At 44.6% G+C, this 13306-nt stretch overlaps 1 long non-coding RNA gene across 1 annotated transcript; it reads right to left on the bottom strand.

Annotated features, from left to right (window-relative positions):
- Window positions 1–300: 300 nt before the first annotated feature.
- Window positions 301–1922, bottom strand: LOC113599785 (uncharacterized). The gene is made up of 2 exons (XR_003420676.2): window positions 1207–1922; window positions 301–701 (listed from the first exon to the last, which is right to left on the bottom strand). It is a non-coding gene; the product is annotated as an uncharacterized LOC113599785 (long non-coding RNA).
- Between the last annotated feature and the right edge of the window lie 11384 nt (window positions 1923–13306).

Here is a 13306-nt window from a genome sequence, read left to right as displayed (position 1 = left end):
CCCACCTTGCCCCATCAAGGCTCCTTTAATGAGAATTATTAGCACTCTATCAGCAGCCCTTTCAGGACTACAGTCTTGGCCAAAAGTGGATGCAAATGCAGTTGAGGCTGACAGTGAGGGAGAAGCACCGAGAGCCTTGATGTCCCTGTCCCATTTCAGGTACCTCTGTCCCACAGTTATGGGGACAGTTATTCTTTGGTCGTGTGCTTCCATCCCTCCCCTCACAAGAGTGAATTAACAGGAGCATAAACACAGGTGTCACTATGATTTATGGAGTAATTAATAAACAATTAAGGTGTCTTGGAGCACAATTACACATTTTATTTCAGCCGCCTTCTGTGGCCATGACTTTGCTTACCCGCCGTTGGGGTAGAAGACGGTGCGTGGCCCGTGGCAGTGGGTGATCTGGAAGGCTATGTGGGTTTTATGTAAAACCAAGGTGTGGGGCAAACGCTGCCTGAGAGGCATAATGTCAAATGAGCTTCTCTCAAAGGCATCCAGCCCTAAACCTGCCTTATCCAGGTCTCTGCCTGGGCTCTGCTCCATCCAGTGGGTGGAGAAGCCTCTCGGGGTGATCTGCTCATGGGCTGCTAGAGCTGACCAGGAGATCCCAAGGCACACAGACCTGTGCTGTCACTGCCTGCCACTACCACGAACATTCTTTCCAGGCTTGTGTGGAGCTCTGTTTCTAAGCTTGGCACCTGCCAAGAAGGGAAGGCACCATCGGTCACCTCCTCTCCTGGGGGCAATGGCCTCCCACACACTGAAGCCAACAAGGCTCCCTCCCTCCACCCCCATTCTAGTCCACTTACTGGTGCCCTCCACTCAGGGGCACTGCCAGGTGGCCTTGCTGGGCATGCTCCCATCACCCTCCTGCCACACCTACTTCACCACCAAGTCCTATCACCCATGCCAACCCCACCACCACCACCACCACTCCACACCTTACAACCTTTACTGACTTCCCATTGACCGTAAGCTTACACCAGCCTGTGTGTCACCCACCCCACTTCAACTGCACGCTGGCGATTCACCTCCCCGCCTCACCCGTGACACAGCCCCGCCCTCCTCTTTATGGGGAACCTGTCCTGTGGTCAGTCTGTGTGCCAAACCAAACACAAACATTCCCCCCTACTGGACCAACTCAGCTCCTGCTCTCTCCTCTGACTTTCTGGGGAGCCCCCTCATCACCCACTTCATGCTTACCCTTGCCACCCACTCCACCAGGCTCCCTCCTTCCACTGGCCCAGGTTGATGTCCTCGCTGCTCATTTCTTATACCATCCCAAATCCAAACCCGTCTGTGAGAACAGGGTTTCTGAGTTTCTTTTGCCAAGAAGCCTTCCCTGGCTAATCTGGCCCACCCTGACCTTTCTCATCCTGACCACCTCCAACGTCACAAAGCCTCAGACAGTGTCAGCACTATGCCTTTGGGGCTTTTTTGGTTTTGTTTTTGCTTGCTGCACTTGACTGTGAGGTAGTATGGCAGAGAGGACACAAACTCAGCTCCCAGGCATAGGCAAACCTGGGTTCAAGTCCTGGCTCCATCACCAGCTATCTGTATGACCTTAAGCAAGCCACTTAAAGTCAGCGTTGTTTTTTGTTTTTTTTTTCCACGTCTATAAAATGGGGACCGTTGTTTTAAAGATTAAATGAGCTAAAGTGCTTAGCATTGTTCCTGGCATGGTAAGTGTTTGGTGAAAATTAGCCTTTATTACCACATGCCCATGCATGTGCACACACACAGTCTTTATAACAAGATTTTTAGGGGCGACTGGGTGACTCAGTCAGTTGAACATCTGACTCTTGGTTTCAGCTCAGGTCATGATCTCAGAGTTCATGAGTTTGAGCCAAGTCCCATGTCGGGCTCTGCACTGACAGTGCAGAGTCTGCTTGGGATTCTCACCCCCTCTCTCTCTCTCTCTTTCTCAAAATAAATAAATAAACTTAAAAAAAGTAATGAGATTTTTTAAATGCCACAAACATCAAGACCCATTCAAATATATCTCACACCCAGAGAGAGATGTGCTACCATTCAGAAACCACTCCTCTGGCTCCCATATTGACACTAACCCCATCTTTTGCTTTAAGGTCTCCTTGTTTCCTTCCATTGAAACTCCAATTTTAAGCATCCATCTATAAATGACATCCCAAAGTCCCTGAAAAATGTAGCTCTCCATGGCTCCAGGTTGAAAGTTAAGATGGGAATCAAGTCACCAGGTAAAATACAGGATGCTCATACAATATTTGGGACATACTTATACTGAAAAAAAAAATCACTGTTAGTATGAAATTCAGATTTAACAGGGCAACCTATATTTTTATTTGCCAAGTCTGGTAATCATAGGTGGGAACTTCTGAGGGACTTCCAGCCATACAGCACTGTCTCATTTCTCCCATTGGGAAATTCCACTGCAACCAAATTGGTTTCCCTGGGGCCATCTCATACAGACCTGGGATTATGTTTATTATGGCCAACTCAATTCTTCAGTAAACACATCTAAATGCAAATAAGCATTAAAACCCACATCATGGTTTTAACAGCCTTCCTGACATTCTCTCTCCACTCCCTGCCCTTATGAGTCCCTGCCTTTATCACATTAGGAGCACACACACTCACAAAGGAAAAATAAATATGATTGATGGGGGCAAGCTACAATAATATTTAAGGTCACTTCCAATTTTGACCTTGCACATAGAATGTGGTAGAATGCTCACTGGTACCTCATATGTCCAGAATACCCTAAGAGATGATGATTACCTTGACTGGTAATAGGATTCTTAGCTCATAATCCTTTTCTTTAGATGTTGGTAAATATTGTTCAATAGACTTCTGGCTTCCTGTATTGCAAATGAGTCTAAAGTTCTTTCCTTTGGAAATGACCCATCTTTTTCCATCAACACCCTGTGACATTTTCTCTTTTCCTTTGGAGCTCAGTGATGCCACCTGATGTCTGTTTGCAACTATCCTGACAACCTCAGCAAGCCCATCCATACTCAAGACCACATCTTTCTTTAGTCAGGAAACGTTTCTTCTGGTATTTCCTTAATTATCATTTTTCCATACACACTTCTAGAACCCTTGGTTTGTTTGGGTGTCCCTTTTATATTTCTTAGTTATATTTCTTAACTTTTTGCCCATGAACTCCACATATTTGTTTTTACTTTGGGAGCTATTTATCCCATATTTTCACCCAGAATGCTAATTTGGTTCCCAGCAGCAACCAGTATCCTGTACAGTTTGCCCATCAATTTTTTAAATTAATAAATTGCTTTTGGGGGCCACCGGGGTGGCTCAGTTAATCGTCTGACTTCGGCTCAGGTCATGATCTCACGAACGTGAGTTTGAGCCCCGCGCTGGGCTCTGTGCTGGCAGTTCAGAGCCTGGAGCCTGCTTCGGATTCTCTGTCTCCCCTCACTCTCTGTTTCTCCCCCACTCGCACTTTGGCTCCCTCTCTCCCTCAAAAATAAATAAAGATTAAAAAACAATTTAAAAAAAAAGAAATTGCTTTTTGTTGTTTTAGAAAATCAATGTTTTCTCTAGTTTTCTTTGAGAGGTCTTCCTTCTATCCTACTAAAGTTCTCTTCTGCCTCATCATTTTGTTCTACCTAAGTAAAAGCCACCTGTTCTAGTTGTTTACTAAATTCCCTTAAGTGGATGATGAGTTTTCTTTTTCTACTCATGATTATATATTCCCTAGGCACTCAGACAGTTTGGGTGCTGGAGGGTCTCTCGAACAAGAAGGCACCAGTAAGATGGTGGATTTTTGCCTCCCAGTAGGCTGGCAGTAAATAAGCTGTCAAGTGATTACCACTCCCCTCTTTTTAGTGGGGGAAGGAAGCAGCTCTTCCCCAACTGTCCCCCCTTACAGGACATAGGGGCAGTCTTCTTCTACCCTGCACCACTGATCAGCAAGGTCAACCAGCACTTCCAGAGACCACTTGTATCTGTCATTTGCTCTCTGAGGATCTTTTGGGCTCTCTTAACAGCTGGGCCTCTCAGGGGGTTGTAGAATCCCATCTTCTCCCCAGTCCCTGAGAAGGCAGAGCCTTCTCTACCCTGGTCATTCTGCCCTTACCTGAACCAAACTCCCAGCATCACACATGCTTTGGGCTCACCAGCAGACACACCCACCAATCTCTTAGTCCACAGATGGAATTGCCATGGAAAGCGCCTGGAGGCCAAAGGGCTTGGGGCTATCTATCCTCAGGAAACTAGCTGTCCCCCAATCTCCAGTGTAAATACTACTGTCCTACCTCCTGGAAAGAAAACTGTTCCTCTGGGATAGTTGAATGAAAGGAATAGTTCCTTTCAAGGCAGAGAACGAGAGAGCAGGAAATGACCTGAGTTTGGAAACAAAAGTCTTGGGCTTAAGATCCAACTCTAAGCATTGTAAATGTTGAAGTACATATGTCACCATGAATTATCTCTGTAATCATATTACTGACAAGACTCGTTCCAGACTGGGGTCCTGAGCAAGGCCCTCCCAGTGCTCTCCCAGGCAACAGTTATTTTTCTGCAGAGCACTCCACTCAACTCTTTAGGGAAGGAGAACCATGATAAATCAAAGACTAAATAACAATAGCAGAGGCTATGCCATATTTTCATAGCATGTTTATGAGGACATCATATGGAACAGAGCTAAAGGGCTTACTGAAGTCAGGATATTTTACGTCTATTGCTTTTGCCTTATCTTCCAGACCTGTCATTCTGACATTGGAGGAAATTAAATTGGTCTGATGTGATTGGTTCCCTGCATAGTCACATTGGTTTTCATCCAGTACCCTCCAGTTTTCTGGTATTTGTAAATTAATTATTGAATGATTTGTTGCAATATCTCTCTCAGGATAATAGCGCCTGTCATAGCACATGACATTTATAATATGTTTTTGAGTTTCTTTGCAATGTGTGCTAAGTAAATGTAAATTATTATTGTTGGCCTCTATCAAAGGTGTCAGATGATCAGGCATGAGGATGAGTCGACAGGTTGGGTTTTCCCCCTGCAAAGGATATCCCACACATCAAAGAACTCTCTCTGGGAAATGGAGCTGTAAAAAAAAATTCTATCCTCATGTAACTTGTAAGATACAGCCATTTTCCCTTACTTTCCTTCCCTTTTCTCATTCCCTTAATTCACCAGCTAATGTACCTGTCCTAGAATATTCATTCAGAATGAAAATACCTTTGAGCACACCCGATCATTGGACCCAAGCAAGGTGTGAGAAGTCTCTACCTTGCCCCAACATCTGCCAATTCAGGGATATTAGAAGCCAAAGCCAGCTTCTCAATCACGGATATTAGAAGCCAAAGCCAACAAAGTTCAATCACTAACTACAGACAGCAGTCTGTGGCATCTTTTAGGGTATGCTGTGAAAGAGAAAGAAGTCAAGACAAAAGTGTCTTGGGCTCAATGCCCCCATAGCTGTCTGGGGCAGATCACATTGTCTCTCAAGACCTATCCAATCCTAGCCAATGAAGGGACTTAACTAAACATCTTCAAAGGATCCTTCCAGAGACTCACTTGACTTGATATTGGGTTCATAAGACACAGACATAGCAGATGCACTCTTCAACCAAAGGAGAACCAGATTCTCTGAACACTGACCTGAAAGCCTAATGGCCATGCTGCCTGGTGGGAAGCCCCATGGCAACAGGGATGAATTCCAACAAATTTTGAACTAGGCAGTGGAAGTCTTTGATGCTACTACTCCCTGACATTCCCATTCTTTAGTGGTTTTCTGTCCCTTTTTCCTTTCACCGTAGGCTCATGAAACTCCCAGATAAGTGTATCTTCTCCACACAATGATCACTGCTCACATCTTTCACAATATACCTGCAGCCATCAAACTTACTTGTCCTCTATCCCTATAGAAGATCTGTTTGGTCATTCAAACTCATCAAGAAAACAAAATTGGAAATATGTGTGACCAATAGTAGCTTATTGCTTTACATTTTAAGTGAGAACATTGGGATCTTACAGAGGTAATTTTGGGTATGTGACAGGAAAAGTGGTTTGGGTACCTCTCCATGCACTCAAAGCTCACCAGGCCAATTGTAAGACATCCTATTTGAACTTACAGCTTATCCTCCCACCAAAGGAAGAGAGATAGGGTGGCACTAAGAAGAAGCTCAAAACTGAAAACTTACCACATTAGAAGTGAGAAAATTCCTGACTCCGCTTTGAATTCTGGGTCCCATGAACTGGAGAAGGCATGATTGAATTAAGAGTAACCCTCTTGGGGCACCTGGGTGGCTCAGGTGGTTAAGTGTCTGACTTCAGCTCAGGTCGTGATCTTGCTGCTCATGGGTTCAAGCCCCGCATCAGGCTCTGTGCTGACAGCTCAGAGCCTGGAGCCTGCTTCGGGTTCTGTATGTCTCTCTCTTTTTGCCCCTCCCCCCTCTCAAAAATAAATGAATATTAAAAAAAAAATAGTGACCCTCTCTCCCAGTCTGTCATTTGGAGCTCTAGATTGCTGCAAGGTACATAATGAGACAAGCCCAAATTGGAAAGGAGGAGTCCTGGGGTTCAATTCTATTGTTGCCACTTATGCACTGGGTTACCTTACACAGGATTTTCTCTTAGAGCCTGCCTTCTATGTTGTAAACCATGGAAGCTGACCGGGGGTCTCTGAAGTACCTTAATTCTTACATATGTGGTTCTCACCCTCACTTTCCTCCTCCCAAGTGAAGAAATTATAGTTGCAGGATTGGGGGATACTTATTTGGCTACCCCTACTCCTGCTGGCAAAGGATGAATTCTTTTATTCCAGATAGGCCCTTGTACTTTCTATCAAAAGATGTACCCTGGTCTTTAAGAGCTAGTTCCTGCCCAGATTCACTTCTAAGCAGCAGGCCAGGCTTCCTCCCCTACCTTCACTTCAAAATAAATGTAAAATAAAGGTTTATTTTGTTGTTTCAGCAACAACCTACATTCAGAAGAGGGGAGCCTAGTTGCTGCTTTTGGTGATGTGCTCTGCATCCTTAATGGCCTCAGCATTCCCACTAGAAATGTGTCACCTTCACAACCCAAATTCAGCCTAAACTTCCAAGCTAATCAGATAGGAAAATGTCCCTGTGTATGGAGCAAGTGGCTCAGTCAAAGCTCCAGAGCCTTCCTGTTCCAGACCTTATGGCCCATAAAGCTACCAATCCAACATCTCCCAATCACCCCACTGGTTAGCCTCAGGAACGCAACAGCTAAGGAAGTGGCAGTGAGGTCTTCAGAGAAAAGAACTTGCTGAATGATTTCTAGAAGAGTCAGAAATTCTTGGTTCATTGTACCTCTGAGATTTACAAGCTTGTCACTTAACCTCTCTGTGCTTCAGTTTCCTTTTCTGTGAAACAGGGGTACTAACACCTGTCTTGCCTTTTGCAAGAATCAACAGAGATGACAGATGCAAAATAAAACACCTTGTAAACCAATGCTCTATGGGAAGAGTGGCATTTTTAAAATTTCTTTTATTTTTAAAATTTATATCCAAGTTAGCATATAGTGCAACAATGATTTCAGGAGTAGATTCCTTAATGCTAAAGCCCATGCTCCCTCCCACAATGCATTTTAGTTGTCAAAGAATTGTTTCAAAATAAATATGTCAAATTCCCTTTCCCACTCTCCAAAAATCTAATTTCTCAGATCCAGGGTAGTATCTGGCCATATATATTCTGAAAAGGCCCCTAGAAGATTCTGGTCCACACTGCCCCATTGTGTGCTCTGTGGATATGAGAGGTGATTAATAGGATATGAGCTTCATTCCTAACCAGTGTCTAGATGACTCTGGAGGAAAATATTCAGGGACTTATGGACTCAAAAATCTCAAATACTCATCCATCTTAGGGAAAGGATCATTGCCCATGAGCCCTTGGAAGAGGCCGGGCCTTCTGTCCAGTTGGGAACAAAGCTAGATTAGGGCACATGAAGACAACTGAGTCAAGGATGATACATATTGTGCGATGATGGCATGGATGCTCCAAGATAGACTTAGTTACCAACAAAAACATGTAACTCCCAGCACTTTCTGATATTTCCCCTCTTTTATTACCTTGCCAAAAGTTGATCCAGTCAGATCTTGACATTCAGACTCCTAAAACAAAAGTCTGTTCCCTGAAAGTCAGAGGTCAAAACAGGAAGCCAGATGCACTAAATTTTTGTTCTTCTATCCCAGTTCTGGGATGAGATTCCACCATGCAGACATGTGAATGCAATGGATTAACCACTTCACAGCTGGTCACAGATGCCAGGCTTGTGGCTGGGCTCCCAGGCCACTCCCCAGCAGAAACATCAAAACCTGAGTCTTCCTACCTCACTAGGATCTCTGCCAGCCAATTTCAGCCCAATAATAGAGTTTAATCCCAGACTCTGGACCCTTGACTGTTGTTCACATTGACTAAACCCCTAGCCGACTCATGTGTGCCCATATTTACATATCCATTAATGCAACACAAGGCCCTTAACAGCTATCATTCGTATCCACTATGGCCTTTAGATACCTTCTTAGACACAGGTCCTTTGAAAACTTGAGTACCATTAATGATGAATATGTCAGTGATACCATGCAGGCATGCTTACATGTAAGAAGTCTTGTATGGCAGTATTAAAAGATGGCCTCAAGTCTTTGATATTTCTCCAACTAAGAGGAGGAGTCTATATCTCCTCCACTTGAAACTGCACAAACTTATGACTGCTTCAACCAGTAGAGTATGGTAGAAGTGATGTTATATGACTTCCAAGCTTGACCATGCAGCTGCCTCTTGGACTTCTTGGAACACTGGCAGAACATTGGAACACTTGGAACATTCTGGCAGAAGCCAGATGCCATGTAAGAAGTTTAACTACCCTGAGATCATCATGCTAGAGAGATCACATGTGGGCACTCCAGTTGACAGCCTCAGGAGAACTGGGGTAGGCAGCAGTAAGTACCAAATGCAACCATGTGAGTGAGCCATCTTAGAATTCCAGGCTTATCAAGCCTTCAGATGATTCCAGCCCCAGCCAACTTCTGAAAGTCACCACATCAGACACCCCAGGAAAGAACCACCCAGCCAAACCCTTCCTAGGTTGCTGCCCCACAAAATTGTGAATGAAATTAAGTGGTCGTTTTAAGTTGCTAAGTTTTAAGGTAAGTTGTTACGCAACAAGAGTCAGTGAAATATCTTCTAATTCCATACATATAGTGGTGAATATGAGAGGTGGGAATTTGCTCAGATCACTTCATCTATCACAGGCAGGCACTCTCATAGCCTATCAGTGGGAATAAAAGTTGGTGAATCTTCTCAGAAGCAATTTTGGCAACACCCAGCAAGGACTGTAAAACACCCGTTCTCTGACCTCTAGGTTGCAATTCTAGGAGTCTGTTCCAGTGAACTGATTATAGATATATACAAATAATTATCTGAATCAGCTGAAAGGATGCTCATTAGTGTTATCTATAATAGCAAAACACTCAGAATAACCTAAATGCTCCCCTGAGAGATTGGTTAAATAAACTATAATATATTTACACAAGAAAGTACTTTATACATGTTTAAAACCAAGTTTTTTTAAGTATTATTTCATGACAAAATATTCACCATCTAATGGGTAATAAAATTTGAGATTACAAATGATATTTTCCTTATATAAAGACTACATATATCTGGAAGGAAAAATCTCAAATTATAAAAGTGATAGTGTCTAAATACTCATCTCACTTTCTGGGTTTTTTTTCTGTATTTTCTACATTAACTATAATCAAAATACATTACTTTTATTTTTTTAATGTTTATTTATTTTTGAGAGAGAGAGAGAATTGGGGAGGAGCAGAGAGTGATGGAGACAGAGAATCTGAAGCAGGCTCCAGGTCCGAGCCATCAGCACAGAGCCCAACACAGGGTTCGAACCCATGAACCGTGAGATCATGACCTGAGCAGAAGTCAGACACTTAACTAACTGAGCCAACCAGGCACCCCAACATACATTACTTTTGTAATCAGAAGAAAAAGATATTTTAAGGAGAAAGAAAGAGCATGATGCGGAAATTGCCAAGAATGTGAAAAAAAGCCTGTGCATCTAAATACCAGCTACTTGTAAAGGGCTAACAGGACCACCAATCCTAGCTATGGGCAGAACTGAATAGGAAACTGGGGATCCTGAGACTGAAGATCAGAAACCAAAAGTTAAAGTGAAAGTGGGAAAGGAAACAGGATGGAGAACCATCCAGTCCTTTGTCCAACCAAAGCCCCCAGGGCCCTGGTTATATCACAATGAGCAGAAGGTGACACCCATATACAGTTTGCAGAACTATATGGGAAGGTAGGTACTAAGTGTGTGTCCATATGTGGGGAAGGGTAGGAGGAGCTTGAGTGGGGGCCAACGGTTATGAGTTCCTGGGGTGTCCTTGAACACTTGCATCAGCAAAATGCGGGCTCTAGCACTACTACCCATGTGAGCTATTTAAATTTAGATAAATTAAACAAAATTCAAAACTCAGTTCTGTCACACTGGCCACATTTCAAGCGGCTAATGGTTATCGTGTTGGACAGAGCAGCATAGGACTCTTCCATCATTACGGAAAGTTTTCTAACAGACGGTGCTGCTTTAGGGAATTGCTCAACTTGGATTCTTAGATTTCTACAGGAATAGTGACAAATGGTGGAAAGGTGGAATCAGTAGTGAACAGATCAGCTGACACCCAACTCTTGGAGCACCTGTGTAGCTCAGTTAAGTGTCCAGCTCTTGATTTCAACTCAGGTCATGATCTCACGGTCATGAGATCAAGCTCCCTACTGGGCTCTGCACTTACAGAACAGAGCCTGTTCGGGATTCTCTCGCTCCCTCTCTCTCTCTCTGCCCTTCCCCTGCTCACATGCATGTGTTTCTCTCTCTCTCTCTCTCTCAAAATAAACTTTAAAAAAGTAAAATAATTAAAAAGAAAAGAAATCCACTCTCATACTTACCAAACGTGAGATCTTGGGCTCATTATTAACCTCCCCAAGTCTCAATTTCCTTATCCAGCAGATGGGAATAATATCTACCATATAGTGCCATGACAGAGATTAAATGATGCAAAGACCACAAACTGCTGGATCAGAACTTACACTCAGTAGGTTCTCAAACAGCAGTAGCTATTGCACTAATGAGGATCCCTGGGTCCTTCCAAGAGCATCTCAGATATCTAAACCAATAAGACCTACTCGGAAACCAGGAATCTTTGCACTCAGAATAAGGCTAGAAATAAGAGGCCCTTTAGCTTTTTAAAAGTTTTTTAAGGTCACTTGGTGTCACACCTAATGTAAGCCCAAGCTGATGAACACCTAGAGAAGCAGGTCAGAAGATGCCTGGGAGCTCTGTGGCCATCATTTCTCCCCTTAGCAAAGCCTTTATCCCTATCCTGCAGATGGGGTTCAGCAAGGTTATGGGTGGTGCAGCTGGGTCTCAAGACCAGGTCTCAAGTGACCCACATATTCCCTGTTACCTACTAAAATATCTTAACCACAGTGGCATTCAGGAGGCCTTCTGAATCACAGTCTAAACCCCTCCTTGGGGAGGACAAGCCTGTCAGGGGAGATAAGGGGCCCCTGGATGCCTGGTCTCAGAGGAGTGGACAGCAGGATTCCTGCTATTCCCATGGAAAGATGAAGAACTGGGTATGAGCCATCGGGGGTTAGACAGAGGACACAAAAAGCACTCCCAAGCATTAGTTAGTGAGGGAAGAAAAAGAGAAATGGAACACACAGCTTGTGGAAATGGAATCAAGTGTCTATGCCAATCGGAATTGAGCACCAACCTCAGGAAGGAGGAATGAGGAGTAATTGGCCTTCCAGGGGCAGGCAGTGAGTATAAACACAAGTAACGCTATTCCCGTTCAGCTCCCACATAAAGCACGGTTACGGAGTGAGGGAGCCAATTTCAGCATGACAGGAGTGGGCATAAAAAGGATATGTGGAACTGTAAGCCTCTTCCCCAGCACGGCATAACCACGTTATAACTAGACAAAATGCTCGAATGGGCGCCGCAGCTAATTAACAGTGGCCCCTTTAAAAAGAGAGCTCTGCTTATTTTTATGGACGTGCTGAACATAACTAGTAGGATTTAAAATCAGGCTCTCCTTACTCATTTGTTTTTCCCTATAACTTGAACCGAGTTTTCCCTGGGTTCCAAACTAATGAAATGCTTATTTAGAAGCTGTGGCCATCTGTGGCTGGTGCTGCCGTGTTGGTTTCTGCTCCCCACCCGCAGGTTGATGAGGTTCTGGGCATGGGGAATTTCCCACGATGCCCAGGCCTAGGAAGCCCAGTTATGTGGGAAAGGATTCACTGGGAAGAAAGACCAGGCCCCGGTACTCCTCTGCTCCAAAGGGGCTGTCTTCCTGCTGCTCTGTGGGGAAATCCTGACAGCTGGCATGCTGGAGGCCTCTCCTGCCACTGGGGCATGTTAAGCCGCACAGGGAACTGGGAGCCTCACTCTAGCACAAGCCATAGGCATGGGCTCTGCACATTGGTATCCCCAGAGGCCGAGGGTACCACTCCCTTCTGCTCCCCACCTTGCTTTCTCCTTCCCTAGATGGGAGAGTGCAAACCTATGATGTTTCATCCTTGCTGTTTGATTCTTTGCTCAGGGATGGCTTCCCTCCATTTACCCATCTGATTTTTAAAAACCAGGTGCACTACCCTCCTCTCAGTTAATACTGTCAGCACCAGGGCCCACCTGCCATTGCTGCTCCTTGCACACTCTCCTGATAATACAACTCCTCCCCCAGCATCTCCTGACCCGTGTCCACTCACAGTGATGGCAGATGTAAACAGCTGGCAGAACACTTGTAGCCACACTTTGGGATAAGCCCTGCGGATGGCAGTCTCCTCATTAATGCTGTCCTTGCAGCAACCTAATCTGCTGTACCCCCTCCCCCAGATGCCCCCACCCACCCACCCAGCCTCAGCCCACAAGATTTCTTTGTTTATGCTCACTCTTCTCCCCTCCCAGTTCTCCACTCTCTGAATGATAACAATAGACATCAACTCCCTTACTGTGCCTCCAATTCCTGTTTCTGGCCCCCTTCCCTGCCCAGCCTCTCTGGACACCACATCTTCAATTCCATTCAATGAATATTTGATGTGAACCTGCTCTGTGCCTGCCATTGTCTAGGCCATTCATCCTCCCTTTTGGCTCCACGAGGGCCAGAGCCCTGCCTGCACTGTCCCTCTCATACCCCTTGCCTGGAAAAGATGCTTGACAAGTAATTTTGGGGTAGATGAATACCTGCATAGGAGGAGACAGCCATGCATACAACCAATAAAGCACAATGTGATCTGTGCTATTAAAAAAACTGAG

Source organism: Acinonyx jubatus, chromosome C2, assembly GCF_027475565.1.
Source record: "Acinonyx jubatus isolate Ajub_Pintada_27869175 chromosome C2, VMU_Ajub_asm_v1.0, whole genome shotgun sequence".
Classification (NCBI taxonomy): domain Eukaryota; kingdom Metazoa; phylum Chordata; class Mammalia; order Carnivora; family Felidae; genus Acinonyx; species Acinonyx jubatus.
Note: the sequence above shows the minus strand (reverse complement) of the source record. Positions and strands in the feature narration are given on the sequence as shown.